Genomic DNA, 12,002 nt, shown 5'->3' on the forward strand with positions numbered 1-12,002 from the left:
TGGTGCAACTCATTTTGCACAAAACAAACATCGTATGCTCCCATAAATGCATTTCGTCTGTTTTCTCAAATAGGTAAATTTTTCAAAATTAGGCAGCCCAACAGTGGTCCATACTACTGACGTGGCGCTGACTGTGCAGGCTGAGTTAATAGGTTGACTGGTCAACGGATCTCCTTCAGCGAATGATGAGATGACAAGTGTCATCACTGTATAGGTCGAATTGGCAATTTTTGATTGGTTGTATGGTATTGGCTCGACCAATCAGGAGGTGACACATGGCCCAGTCATAGATCACCATGTGTCCTCCTGAGGGCCTATTAAAATTATGGGTGAGGGCTAGAGGGACCGACAAGGTTCAAACACATGACTTCCGAGCTCATAACACAGTGTCGCTACCAATACACCAAGCGATGGTTCTTAACTATATGTGATGTTGCGTATTATTTAATGTATATACCACATGTATTTGGGGGGTGGGGACTGTGGTTAACCCCCAACCTCAGTGCACGGACCATGGTTACGGGTTAACCATGACCCAAAAAAAAATGTTATGTTAACCGCCCATATGATTGCCACATAAACCGTGGCCTTCACTGCCATGTTAACCATAAGTCACATAACCGATGAATGTTAAACGTGACCGCCATATGTAAACGTGCTCGTGAAGTTTTGGTGGTTAGCGGATTGGGCAGAAGTTAAGAGCCTGACCCTGGTCCCATGCGCCCCACGTGGCCACGAATTTTGGTTCATAGGCGTTAGTGGTCTTTTTATCTGTTCGACAATTTCACCCAATTTTTGGTGAAATTTTCGCTCCGTTAGTGTGCTTGGTGGGCGAAATTGTAGGATGATGCCGAATTTTGGGCAATTTGTGGAGCGAATAGTGGGGAAACTAGGAAAGGTCATAAATTCTTCAGTTTTCGACCAAATTGGATGCAAAAAGAGGTTAGGTAGCCATTTTTTGGTGTTCTAGACTCATGGAGTAGGTCTCATAATCAAAGGAGCACTTCTATATAGGATTTTTGTAGGTTGAAGTCTATGGGTGCCATGTTCAACCACAACGTTGAATTAGTTTGTGGAGGAGTTTGAAGATGGAGATGACATTGCAAGGGTTTTCCAGCCTCCATTTTCTTTCTGCAACATCTATTACAACAATTCTATAGATTTTATTCCTCTTTTCTTGATGTGTTTTGGAGGAGAGACTTGTTTATGTACTTCAAGTGGATTGTGGTACCATTTATGCTCTTTGAAGTTGGAGTATGGGGTCTTGGTGCAAGATGCCTTTGTTTGTTGAAATTTTACATGTTTTACTGTAGGCTAACATGTATATGGAGTCATAAATCTTGCAGAAGTTTGTTTCTTTGAAGGAGAAACTAACCATTCCATTTCTCAACACTTTATGGACTCTTCTTTTCCTAAACATTGAGCATAATGGTTATGCCATTAGAGCTGATCCAAGGAGATGTAGCCTAGGAGGGGTGAACTCCTTTAACAATGGCTGGTGTATTATTGATTGATGCATACTTTCATTCAGTGTTTTGAATTCATGCTTAAAGTTTTCATGAAATTAACATAAAATAAAAACAGACACACACACACATAAAAACTCATGTTTTTACTTGCTATTTTGGAGTAAAAACCTCCAACATGTTTTTGTATTTTGATCAGGATCTTAGCATAACAAAAATAATATCCCACATTCAGGTCAGCCGAGGCGATGCCTACCTACAATGCTGAGGGTGAAACTACAACTTTGTTTTTATTAAACCATGTCATAGCTCGGTTTGGTGTACCACAAGCCATAATCACCGACCATGGCTCCCATTTCCAAAATCACATGATGATAGAACTCACTACTTAGTTGGGCTTACATCACGATAGCTCAAATCCTTAATACCCACAAGCCAATGGCCAAGTTGAGGTTGTTAAAAAAGGTTTGGTCATAATGCTTCAACGAACCATTGGGATGCACTAAAGAAACTGACATCTCATGCTTTTTTCATCATTATGGGCATACCGAACTCCTACGAAGATGGCAACCATTTTCACACCTTTTTAATTGGTTTATGGTCTTGAAGCTTCCTGGTACTTCACCAGAGGAAGAGCGGTTACTTTATTTAGAATGTCTTGATGAGATTTGTCGAATTGCTGCATAGTAACTGAGTCTCAGAAAAAAACGAGTTAAAAATTAATATGAAAAAATCATGACCCCTCGTGCATATGTAGAAGGTGACTTAGTCTTGTTATATGATCAGGCTAATGACAAGTTAGGAGCCGGGAAATTTGATCTTATGTAGCATGGAACCTACATCGTTAAACGTGTATTGCAAAAGGGTGCATACGAGTTACTTGACTATGATGGAAATAAGTTTTTTGAGCCTTGCAATGGGGTCTACCTCAAAAAATATTATGCCCAGATTTTGTGTAGATACCTTGTACATTAGTGTGCTGCTTTTTGGTGTGAATGTTTGCATTTTTGCGAACATGTCTTTTCTGCTTACCGCATGTTCCACTTGGTTTGCAGATGTCGACAAACCTTCTTCCTCATATTAGTTTCGCTGACGGCGCTTTCCGTAGTACACAAAATCTCTCTTCTGTTGCATGTGCACTCTATGCTCCCAATGGTGAGTTAGTGAGTTTACAAGGCATATGTCTAGGTCATACAACTAACAATATTGTCGAATATAGTGCGGTTATCAAACTATTATCAGAATCTATTGCCCTTGGTATTAGGGCGTTAGTTGTTAAAATTGACTCGCAACTCATTGTATTACAGTTAAACGAGCATTATTCCATTAGAAACCCAAATATTTTAAGGATATATTTACGTGTTCATCTCTTGGAAAGAAATTTTGATTACATTACTTATCAACATATTCCAAGACATCTAAATGCATTAATAGATACATTGGCAAATCATGTATTAGATAGACATTTGCGACATATGTAAAACAAAACCATCACATAGTAGGAACAATAAACATAACACGCAAAACATATATATATATATATATATATATATATATATAGATATATATATATGTGTACACACACACACACACACATATATATATACATATATGTATATATATATATATATATATATATATATATATATATATATATATATATATATATATATATATATATATATATATATATATATATATATATAAAGAGAGTTTGCAAAATGTCTGTTACATCAAAATATCAAAATCTGTATTCTAAGACACATGGCTTCTCGAGCCTACATAAGTGCAGAAAAATGAAAACTAGAGATGGTTATCCGCCAACATGGTGCTCATGGTAGCATGAAACAACTCTGATGACTTGGTTTAATAACTGACATAGTCTAGCTGACAATCCTATGGTATGCATCTGATATGTAGTGGCACCTCGTCAATAGACACATACTCTGGAATACCTCTTGTCAAGGCTTCGAGGTTGCGTTCCACCTCTACTATAAGGTCAGCTTCCTCCTCATAGGGTGCATCCTTGATCTATCGGTCGACCCTCCTATCTATTGGAGAAACCCTTGGAGGCCTTTCTGGTCCAACATCCACAAAAATCATAAGTTTCAAATCTCATTTCACATAAAACAAAAACATCAAAACTTGAAAAACTTAAAAAATAGTTTTTTACCTGCATCAATCCACTGTGTACTAGGTGGAAGTGGAAGTTCGGGATCTCCCTGGAAATCTATACAAACATACACCCAATTGTCTACCATGATTAGCTACTGACGCAACCATCCAAAGAATGTTGGAGGAAAAGACATTTGCTGACCACCTCCATGACGAGGCATCAACTCACCCCACCTCAGCAACCGTGGATCCTTAGGCCCTAGAGCCTCCACCTCTATCCACTGATATCTTAACAATGGTACACATTCTAAGAATAATGTCACCAAGATAGATCCATAGTTGAACTATTTCAACTTCCCTGTCTTGCATTTCGTGAGTTGGTTCTTCATGTTGACCAACAATCCTTCACACCAATTAAAAACTGTGGGACTTAGACAATCTATGACATATTGGAAATGAGATTTAGTCACTTCATGCAAGGCCTGAGCTCTAGCTATTCGGGCCATGGTATGGATAATTGTTCTTAGTGGGAGATTGGTGATAGTTTTTATGTCTATCTTCCCACTCTTAGTTTTCCGAGAGCCTGGGCAATGTCTCACGATCAACATATCTGTACTCTCCCCTCTAGTATGAGAACTAGACAGCTGAATCCATTGTCCCCTTCTGGACAAACCTGTAATGAAATAGATGTCTGTGATATCTATCTCAAGTTCTTGGTCCCCAATCATAAACAGTTGGTGGTCTACATCCCACCAACCGACCAAATGCTGCAATAACTCAACCTGGCTCCTAATCCTAGGAATATAGAAGAATTTCAGTAACCCACATGCCTGAAGGGCCAATATGGAATTTGGATCTTGCGTTGCCTAATGATCTTCTGCTTCATGCCCTCTCTCCTTCCATTTGATCACCATTTTTCACTCATTAACATGTGGAACATCCATAAACCAAGATTTTATGAGCTTCTACGAAAAGAAATTCAAGAAACAATCATTAAGCATGGAGAATTTTTCAAAAATTTTATGTCTCTACGCCAATGCGTTTTTTTCCCTATTTTTCCATGCTTCTAGTGCGCTGACACAATTGAGCCTAAGGTGAGTAGTGCAGGTCCGATATGTAAAACCCACGTTGATCACCCTTGACATAATTTTTTTACCAGTCCTCCTTATCATCTATTCTATGGATGAAAACACCTAAAATTAAAGCCAAAATGAAGAGGAAGGGCAGATCTCTTACCTACAGCAAACGGATCGACGAACGGTGTCCGAGATTGGTCACATTCCTCACTTGAATATCGGGGAAAATTGGGGTAAAAAGTGCTCTCCAAATTACCAAATTTCAAATGGTAAAAATGTTTTTACTTTTTGAGTTTTTATAAGTTTTTTGAGATATTTTTACCATTTAGGGCACATTTTGCTTATATTTTAATATTTTTCTCGAAAATCAGTAATGTGCATTCACTTGTCTAGCGGCAGGTCATGGATAAATGGTGATAGTAATTAATTTTCACTGAATCAACGGGTTTTATTTTATCACTTTTTCGGATTCGTAAAAAATAAGCAAAAAAAGGAACCTTTTGGAATCATCTTTCTACTCTTTTCTAACTCTTCAAATATGAAAAGATTGTCGAGTACTTGTCATTTCAAACTCATTCAAGTAAATGAAATGACCATGTCTACTCAGTATAAGTTTAACCCTTTTCCGGACTGAGATATACTATTGTAAGAACAATGAATACATTATTCGCACATGGCTAAGAGGTTCTCTTAGATATCGTTTTATACCTTTTTTTATTCAAGAGACTATTTAAAAAAAGGGACCTTTAGAGTTTCCTTTTTGCCTCTTTTTCAAACTCTCTAAACATGAAAAATATGTCAAGTTACCCCTCCATCATACTCGTAAAACTTAAACAACACAGGACTTGTCACCATGACAAGACTGAGTTTCTCCTTCCTAGGACTCATTAAACTTACTAGGATGGATTCATCTGAAGGATGAACTTATACGACAAGCATATGCTATCCTCTTCAAGCTTGCGATAAAAAATAATGAGGTACTCGCTAGAAATAGTGGGAAAAATGAAAGTGAACACGTCCTGTATTTTGTGTAAAGGTAACATGTCGCTCTTGAACATGACACTTATCTGTCGCTCATGTCAGGTTTGGGTTATCCTCACTTCATCACTTTCCTTCCTGGGTTTTGGGAATCCATTTGTCTCTCATCTGATTATACCATATTGTCATCATGACCTCTGATCCTATGTTGAGTCAAATGCTGCCAAACTCCAGAGTCGTGTCGCTGATATGTTCAAGAGAAGTCCCATCTACAATTATTACCACTTATACCTTGTCTGACCTTTCTGCAACAATCTTGAATCACTCTTACCTACTCTGCTATATCTTTTGTTTTGTGTCGATGATGTGGGATACATTATGGCCCTCCTTCGATTGATCAGTTCTTGTCGACTGCAACTCATTATCCAGGAAAATGATCTAGAAACCCCCTTTAGTACCTGATATTGCATGCCTCAATGGCAGGTTCTTCACATTCGACAATAGGTTCACATCATTGGCCTTTGATCGAATGATTCTGCGGGTGTTCAACTTCAACTTCATTGCTCACACTCGTGGATTGTGTTGTCGTAACATGAGAGCCATTGTCATTATTGGTGGTTCCTCTCGTGCCTGTTAAAGGTTTATATCATTGACCGTAATCAGGTGGTTTTTTATCATGTTCGACCCAACACATCTATTCACATGGTAGAATTCGTACATTTATTGGATCGAGACGAAGATGAAGACCCTAGGTTTCATATGATAAATCTAGTTTATGTGGAGTTATGAGCTATTCTTGATTCCCTATATACGAATGGATACAACCATACCGTGGGTCCATATATATGATCCTTTCTATTCGGATGGCTGCATCAATGTCGTGGATCCTTACACATGATCCCTTCTATTCAGATGGTTGCGTCCATGTCGTGGATTCATGTATTGTTAGATGCCTATTCAAAGATGTATTTTTAGGCATATTTACATCATAGATGTCAAATATCTACATTGTAACATACTTGATTTGCAAGTTTCTTAACGGTGTTTCTATGGGTCCTTGCCTTGAATTGTGAAGCATTTCACCCATCACTCCTTTTCTGCCTTCATGCTTTAGGGGGCATTTGTTACACAATATTTTGTCACACTTCCCATTCCGTATCCTGAAGCGTCAAAATGACGAAAATTGTCGGTGTACTCACCATGAAAAACATACAAAAACATCCATAAAGAAGAGAAGAAAAGCTGCCCTAAGAGAATTCTGGAGAAATTTTCCTGAAACCCTAGTTTTCAGGATCAACGTGCTTTGCACTAATGTTGACATGTGTTGATGGCTTGTTGCAACATGTTGACCTAGTGCTGCCAGAGCAGATTTTGATAAGAAAACCCTCAATGAACCTCTTCTGGTAGTTTTTCCTAAAATGGAGGAGAAGCTTCTCATACTAGAAGCCTCGAGAACGATGAGTTGGATGTTGTTGAATGAAGATATGGTCGAGTTCTCCCATTTTGAGTCCTTGATCCTACCTTTAGGGATATTCCCCTTGATATGTGGACCTTCCTTACTCTTTTATGGATCCCTAACTCCCTCTCCTTTCCTATAAATCAAGTCCCTTCTATCCCCAAATGGTTGGTAATTGCTTGGTTGAATTCCTATGCCGAAACTATGCCTAAAGTTTCCCATCTAACTAAGGATAAGGAGTTCTTGAATGGTCTTGGATTGGACATGGAAATCCACCATGAAAGAGGCTTCCAACATCAAGGCACCTATGGTTGTATGCTTCCCTCATTTCTATTAATAAATACATCCGGTGTTTACTTTCCATAAGTGTATAAATCATTATTCATTCAACATGATTCTCCTTGATCTATCATGCAGTTTATGTTAGAGTGAACTATGCTATGTATGATTTTTCCTCTCTTGTTTGATATTCCTTGCAGGTACTCATTCGTGACAACGTAAAGAGGATTGAGCCTGGAAGTGATAAGGTCAAGAACGACATCAACAAGCTTTTAGCATCAGAGTGAGGTAGGTTATCTGTCTTATTTTTCATTTTCCAAAATAAACTAGGAAAGCCTGCACTTGTTTGTTCAGTTTGTTACTAGATCCTCTCATAGGACTAGAGAGATTGCTTCTGTCCATAGAAGGGATTATCTTCACAACACCAAGGATGGTGTTTCCCCAAGGGGGAGTGAACTATGAAAACTCCTAGTCAATATTCCCTCAATGTAAATAATTGTAATTATTTAAAAAGGCTGAGAGAAAGGGACACACATTTCATTTTCTTGGGGAGGGAGATTGCTTAAGGAAATGGTGATTTTAAATGTATCAGTCATGGGTTGGCTAAGAATTTTAATGGGATGATTATGAAATAAATAGAAAAGGGCATGCCCATTTGCCTCTTAGCTCTAAGGACAAGCAAAAAAGAACAAAAATTAAAGAAGGAATAGGATACATTGTCCAAGGCATTTGAGCTACGTGGAGTCTCGAAAAAGACAAACACTTATTCTATTTAGAAATCATAAAAAAAAAAAGTTGATGAGGGAGAGTATAAAACTCATTTAACACATGTGTAGTGGAAGAAAAACACACAGTGGTGAGAAATTGGAGAAATTCCTCCAAGGATCGGAGATGCTATGGAGAACATCAATCATAATCACAGTGATCCAGCTTTGGAAAAGGTGAACTAGTTGAGGAAACCTTGAGAGGATTGTTAGGTGAAATATTATAGAGAGTAGTGGATTTCCTTAAGGCTGAATAACCTATTGTAAACTTGTGGATTGATGAACCTCCTAGATTGGGAAGAGGCACTCAGGTATTTGTGAGGGTCGATGAACCAACATTAGTTGCCTTGGGGTGAAAAATATTGATTTATATTTATGAAGGAATGTAATCAAATATATATTTAAACAACAACACAGAGATACATTGAGACAAAAATTCAATTAATAAATAGCAAAGGTTAAAAATGGTTTACATGAAAAATGAAAACAAACTAGCTCAGGCAACAATAGCTTAACTATGAGAAGAGATGTAATGGCTACATTCCTTCTAAACTGAGTTGTAATGAGGATCCGCGGCATTTTTATCATGAATAAACAATGAGAAACCATTAACATCAAGAAACCTAACCTTAGGAGATGAAGCGACAAAAACTTGTCAGTGCTGATAGGGTTAGTTGGAACATCAACTTCCCAAGGTCGTAACTTTGGCATATGCTCTCCATTTGGCATGCATAATAGCTTGTTAGAAATTTCTATCTGAGGACAATAAATTTTTATTACAGACATGACATTTTATCCATTTTTTCCCATTTTCCCAAAAAAAATTGTTTAGGGCCTTAAAACGACTCAATAAGTTCAAGCCCAAAAACTGTCAAACTAGGAAATTGTGTTGGAAAATAGGAAACTGAAGGGAAACAACACTAGGGGTCCAATTGGAATAGGTGGGTTTCCACCAATATCCACCTTAATCAATCCTCCCCCTTGATAAGCAATGGTCTTCATTGTGTTGAGTGCCTCTATGGGATGGGGAAAATTCTATTGAATTTGGTCCTTGGTGAGCCAGTTGCCTTGGTGTAGGAGTTGACCATCTTTGAAAAACCGGTACAATAAGATTCTCTGTTGGTGAGTGTTCTTAATCTGTGTGTCCATTATGTTGATGTTTTAGAATGGGGCGTGTCGCTTTGACACTACATCAACATCTCGAACTTCTCGGCGGTTGATGAGAAGTAACCAAAAAATTATCCCACAGTCTATAGCCACTTGAGTCAGAGTTGATTCCACACCAATAGTGACACAACTTAACCCCCTCACTTGTCAAGGATTTGTAGTTGGCCAGCAAAAGTCTTGATACTAACAACCCAGACGATCAAAAGAACAAAGAAAAAGAAAAAACTAACTACTCTAACCCTAAACACCAAGTTATTTATAAAGCAAAAAACTAATTAGTTTTTTAAGGTTTTTGCCTTAGAATTTTGTAGATCCTCAACTGCATTTATGTTATAAAACAAAGAAAATAAATTAACCACACTACATTGACCCTATGTAAGATAATTGACTACATGACCCCTTATATAAGAACAACTACATAAACGATACCCTCCCTATTAATGAATCAAATATTCAAGTGGAGAAATGATTATTCAGATGACATGAGGTATTCCTAAATATTATTTATTTATATATGGTTTAATAGTTGCATGGAATATTTATATTATAGAGTAAAAACCTTAATCAATCATAAACAAATATGTGATTAGACTATATTGAATAAGATTTATTTAACGATAATTATACATTTTTTAAAAGAAAAAATCTTTAATTGACCTTAACAATGTTTGATAGCATGACCTCCAAGTTGCATGACAAGTAATTTTACTATTATACCACATGTACAACTTGTGTAATTAACCTTTTATTTATATAGTTTAATTGTTGCATATGTATTTTTGTTATGAAATTAGAAATCTTAACCAATTGTATAAGATATGTAATTAAACATTCATTGAATAAGATTTATTTTACAACCATTAAACATTAAACATGTTGTATCCAATAAACATTTGTTAAACTTAAAACAACACAAATTATGTACAAAACTAAATGAAATTAAAAGTATTATGGCTACAATATAAAATATATACAAAAGAAAATATTAGACAACCTAAAATCTAATATCATATTCAACGCATTATTTACAAAAGTTAGTGTTAGTGCAGAAACATAAAACAAAGTAGAAAGTGAAAAATTTACATAACATGAAAAGTAAAGCACATGCATTACAGAACTTTATGACGGTAAAAAGAAACAAAGCACATTAATGCAAAGGGAAGTAAAGGTAAAAAGTTTGAGAATTAATAAGAAAACCTAAGTGCAAATGCCAAAGACCATTGAAGGGAGATTTAACCAACAAGGAAAATATTTTCTTATTGCATTTTCTCATCCAAGTACATTTATGTAGGGTGGTATATGTATGAAAATGGGAAGGTGATGCACACTTGTTTTAAGTTGGTCAATATTGAACAAGAAAATCACATCCTACACAACTATCACCAGGTCAATACCAACTTTAATGGTAAAACAATGGAAAAAATGCAATGAAATATCTTAACCTTTGCTCGGTTTTAACCGATGGAGCTCTGTAGTCACATTCCAAGAGACACTCAAAAGAGGCAATGTGCATACCGACAATGACATCACACAAGTAGAAGTCAGTTGCACGAAGAGGAAACTACGAATAAAAGAAAGACCTTACTATTGGCCATGCCCTAACTCACAAATGGGTAGCATCTGGGTATGCAAAAGAGGGAATCCCCGAATGAGATAATTTGTTGCTTTTTATAGATATCCTCTTCAAAATGATGAGCTTTGATCCTCCTCAATTTGTCATCGGATGAAAGCTTGGTGGTTGCATTTGTTCTATTCATTTGGCAATTGTCCTCAATCTTTTAATGTTGATCAATATTCTAGTTCTTAAGCCAATTAATAAATATACTTTCCTTTGCCTCTTTCTTCCTTTCCTTTTGTTTTTTTTTATTATATATAAAACATGGCCCTCTTTATTCTTAAAATGACAAAAATGCATGATAACTTAGAGTAGCACTAAATTTAATCACATTTTTAAAGCTACCCTTACTAATAGAATTCCTTGGATGATGAGTAATATCAACCATGTTACATTATCCTTCATCACTAGCACCTGCAATATATTACAGGCAAACCATTTGTAGTTAAATGAACTAGTTCGGGTACACATTATATGAGAATGGCACATGAATCCTCTGAGGCGGTCTTTCAATCAAATCTAGTGGAAGTTCCAGTACAAATTAATAATCTGGCGAGACAACCTTAACAATGTCAAAACCTTAAAGGCTTTAATCCTAGTATTGTATGCAGACGATTGGCTTCTTATAATCGAACTATATATCATATTCACGATCCAAATATATGTCTGTGCAATTGACTCCAAAATGCGATGAAAACAAGTTGCAATGACGAGCAATGGAATGTTGGCTTCTCTCATTGTACACTGAAAGCAAATGAAATAATTGGCATTCTGTGTCTTGTGAACAATATCAATACAAAGATCGACCTCTGTCAGTGGAGTAAGATCTTGAAGAGTTCTTGCAATTTGGGCATTGAGATGTATGCATGGGTCCTTCATAGAAATGGAAATTTGGGTATTGATACCAATGCTCTCTTCCCACCTCTCCAAATCACACATGTTTTTCTAAGCAACAAGTAGAACAACCGTCACTGCCAATGAATTTAAAAACTTTCGATAGAGCTCAAGCTTTGGATAGCTTCTTCGTGCTTGCAAAAATCATTAAAATACGCTGGAACAATTATAACAACAGGTGTAACATCTCCG

Source organism: Pinus tabuliformis, chromosome 8, assembly GCF_031772625.1.
Source record: "Pinus tabuliformis cultivar Carrire ecotype Pingquan chromosome 8, CPIR1, whole genome shotgun sequence".
Lineage (NCBI taxonomy): Eukaryota > Viridiplantae > Streptophyta > Pinopsida > Pinales > Pinaceae > Pinus > Pinus tabuliformis.